The following is a 4626-nucleotide window of genomic DNA, read 5'->3' as shown; positions in this document are numbered from 1 at the left end:
GCTGAACTTCATGTGGATCAAGGTACAATGCCTTGTCACCCTGAACACCAATAAGATATGTTGTGGTTTATGGTTTACCGCCCAAAATACCAAGGCTCTGGGGGAATTTAAAAGTTGATTGCAATAATGGGATATACCTGATAATGGTTTATTAGACACAAGGCTGAACTTCATGTGGATCAAGGTACAATGCCTTGTCACCCTGAATCCCAATAAGATATGTTGAAGCACCTGGTTTACCGCCCAAAATACCAAGGCTCTGGGGGAATTTGAAAGTTGATTGCAATAATGGGATATACCTGATAATGGTTTAGACACAACAGATCAGTCATATTGTCATAGTGCCATATTGAAAAAGAATGAGAGTAGAAGTAGAACAAATTCAAATTATATTTTTAGATCTTCATGTGGCAATGACTTAACATGAGCCAATTATATAACTGTATTCAGATAAAGGAAGCTCTTTCTATACAAATTGACACTTTTATAGTTCATGTAAGAATAAAAATATTTTCTTATGCATTGTAAGTTCCAAACCTTACCATCACATAAAACTATAATAAGTGCCCTTAATAGTAAGTAGTACCTATTGATTTATAGTCCTATAGAACATTGAAAAAGTTACACACCTTGGATTGATTTTATCAAGTCCAAGAACCAGAGGAACCAATAAAAGCAGAGGCGTCCAAACAAGTTTGCCCCATGAAAAGTCATAACAGCGTTTGGATGCATCTTCAATGCAGACAACTGGTGCTCCACCACGTTCTCCATCTTCATCTCCAGAAACAACATAAATTGCCATTGGAAGTGGCTGCTCTACAAGGTTGTCTGTCTCCCTCTGGTTACGAGCTAGAACTTCCCATGTTCGACACATGGCATATGGGCCCACCCATGATCCAACAGCAAGGCCATAATCTTTACCGGCTTGAAGGAGATTGTGAATAGAGAAAGCAGAAGCCTCCGAATCACCAAAACTTTGCAAGATCTCAATATATTCTTTATCCAGTGGCTGCAGATTATGAAAATACATACTTACTCAACCTATTGGCATATATATTAAACAAAGAAATACATACAACAAATGAATAAAAAAGTTACAATCTGATTACTAGAACAACACACTGCAAATCAATCACCTTACCTTATCAATATTTTTCCTCCATGATTACCACAAGAACTATTATTAGAATAGAACTGAGATTACAAAAAGAGGATAAGCCATCCTCACACCCACATATACATACAACAGGTAAATTTGAGACGTGAAAATCTTAGCTACATAACACCACATCCTAATCCTTTTAAATATTAGCTAAAGAAGATTATACTAAAGTACAATGGGGCAATAGCTTAGTCAAATACAACCATTGGATAAAAGGCACAATACCTGAGCTACAAGCATCTGGCTGCTCCGTAGCATACATCCCCAATTAACATCACTAGTATACTTTGAATCTCCAATAGCATCAAAGCCTATAAATATGTATGTACATTAATATTTGTGAATAAAATATCTAAAATAGAAAAACATCCTAGAAAGCACAGTATATATTTGACAGACCTTTCCGATATGTTACTAGGATTTTTGAAGAAAAATCTTGCTCAAATGCGGCAAACTCGTTACTAGTATCTACATTTGCAGTCGATTCTTGTTGTGAAATATTATGGCAGACACCTAGAAGCCATATATCACCATCAGAACTTGAAATCTCAGTCCTCCCTGTCCCAAGTACACGTTCTTGAAATCTCCTCATCGAGACGCTGTTAACAACTTTCCTCACAGCAGCTGCCCACCCACTATTTCCAAAATAAACTGCTTTCTTTTCAGAAGGCGATGGTTCATTATACGTTTCATAGACCGAAAAACCAGCTGGAAAAAAACCTGACCACAAGGAAGCCTTAGGATACTTACTTTCACCAGACCCTACTTTCAAAGATGCAGGCACCTGACTGTTATCTATAGTCTCAACTGAGCTTTTAGAAGAACATGTTGCACCAATGATCTTCTCATAGATACTCTTCAATACCATTATGATGCCACAGAAAACATGAGTTGGCTCATAGAAACAAACCTGAGTGTAGGTCAATATCTGCAGGTGAAGGGGAAACAGACCTGAAAGGCATCAAAAAACATGCTTGTAATCATTCAAAACAAACAACATAGGTTGTCTCGACTAGCTAAAAGACAAAGGAATCAATGAATAATAACATTATCATCCACAACTCATGAAGTATCCCCTAGTCATAATCTTGTTGAAAGAAAAAATCAGAAAATCCAATTCCCCAAATCTGTAGAACCATCCTTAGTCAAACAAGATAAACGTGTTACACATACATAATCGATGCCCAGGATCAATGATGCCATTTCACACATTTTCCAAAGCACAAAACATGAATCTTCATTACAAGAAAAAAAAGAATAACATAAAATAAAAAACACAGAACAAAACCCAAAAAGGAAATTTGCGCAGTGACATAAATCGATAAATCGAATGGTTTCTGAGCACGCAAATCCAAAATTCATTGAAAATGCTAAAGCAATTGCAGAGTAAATCAACAAACCTTGATAAAAGAAAATTCGAAGGGAATTAAAAGAGTTAACAGAAAATAGGGGAGAAAAGAAAAGCAAGATTCTGAAAACTGAACCGATCATCGAACCACTCCAACTACTGGTTCACCGGTTCATTGGTTCAACCAATTTAACTATGGTTCAATCGGAATAACCATTTTATAATAAAATAATAATTAAAATAAATAAACACACAATCATAATTATAATCTAATATAAATTTTAAAATGTCATTCAAACTAAAAGCACTACATCAAAATTATACAAGTATTTACTTAATTCATGCATTTACTAGACAAAAGAAACAACCAAACATGAAATGCCAACATTAAATTTTATCATCAATCATCAAAATCCACAAAAACTTGCTCCACATTTGCTTCATTGAGATCATCTTCACCTTCATTTTCAAACATAGACACAAGTATACAAGTATTTAACTTAATTCTTGCATTTACTAGAAACATAACACTGCCACAACTAACACAAATACAAATCAATTGATAAGCATACATCCCTAATAACCAAAATTTTCCCAGTACTACTATTTTCTTTTACATACTTATGATACCCATTTATCCATCAGAACCTAGAAAATTAAAAAGGAAAATACAAATACTAAAGTTAAATAATTCATTACAGTCAATGAGAGATTTTTCTAATTTCTTTTAGGCATATGATCAAACACCATGTGCATGAGTGTCCACAATGGCAGAATCTTATTTTAAGCTAGACAGAACTTTAACTACTACTAACAATAGCTTATAAATGAGCTACGAAACCCTAACTACTCCCACGATAACCTTTAGATTGAAACAATTTCAGAGGTGGAAAGGCTCCACGTTAAATAATCAATATTTGAGGAGAAAGTTGAAACTCGCCAAGTTACCCGTCTTAGACTCTTCGTTATATAAACGGGGAGAGTAGAAAATATCGAATTAACTTTAAGGAAGTTTTCAGTTGAACTTTCATCATTTTCAGTGTTGAAATAAAAAACATAAATTCAAATTTTGCATATAAAAGAAAATTAACAAGACAGAATAAGCGAGTTTCCACAGCATCAGTAACAACAATGGCAGTTTCAAAAACAGCAGCAGAAAAACTAGCAGTACTAGGTAAGAAACAGAAGCAAAACAACAACGTAATAAACAGCGGTTTAAAATGTAAGACATGAAATAAAAACAACAAATGTTAAATTAAACTTTAAATAGCAGCAAGGAAAACAACGTAATAAAGAAGAAACCAGTACCAGCAAGAACAATGAATAGAAATCACCTTTCACAGCTGAGGGAGATGGTGTACAAACTCGAACAGATGAGGGAGATGGAGAACAAAAGAGGGCTGGAACTCAAACAAGCGAGGGAGAGGGAGCACAGATGAGGAACTCGAACGGGAAGACGAGGACTGGAGCGCGGCGGAACAGAGGATGAACAGCGGCGGAAACGCGGCGAAACAGAGGCAGAACAGACCTGTGGATACGATGCTGGAGCAGTGCGGACGGCGGCGGAGTAGACGCGACGGCGACAGCGGCTGGACAGCTTGAAGAAGGGCGAGGAGATGGAGGCTTAGGGCTGCCCCTTTTCTGCGTTTGAAGGTCGAAGATGAGAGGAGTGTGAGCTGAGGGAAAATTTAGGGATTTTTGCGTAAAACGACGAACGTATTGCGCAATTTATCAAAAACCGTCCGGGTCCTGGTTCGATTTGACCAACCGGTTTCTGGCCGGTTTAACAGTTCCGCGACGATTTTTAAGTTTTAAGTAACGGAGACGGTTCTGTATATCAATCGAGCTGCTGAAGTCATCGATTCCCAGTTTGACTGGTCCAACCAATCGTTTTTTCAGAACATTGAACAGGAGGTTACAAAGGTTTATATTCTTAAAGCGGTTTATGTTTAAATTTTAAAATTAATTTTTAATTATTCTATTTGAATAATTTTGAAACTTATTTTATTTAATTATGTAATTTGTCCTAATTTAATGTATATAAAAAATTAAAAAGTATATTCAAGGCTTAATAATTATTTTTTTTTCAACTTTTGTCCTTTTTTCTTTTTTTTTT

General features: G+C 35.7%; 1 pseudogene; it reads right to left on the bottom strand.

Annotated features, from left to right (window-relative positions):
- LOC107639473 overlaps nt 1-4210 on the bottom strand; it is an 8883-nt pseudogene extending 4673 nt beyond the window's left edge.

This window comes from Arachis ipaensis, chromosome B04, assembly GCF_000816755.2.
Source record: "Arachis ipaensis cultivar K30076 chromosome B04, Araip1.1, whole genome shotgun sequence".
In the NCBI taxonomy this organism is placed as follows: domain Eukaryota; kingdom Viridiplantae; phylum Streptophyta; class Magnoliopsida; order Fabales; family Fabaceae; genus Arachis; species Arachis ipaensis.
This window is presented reverse-complemented; position numbering and strand designations above follow the sequence as displayed.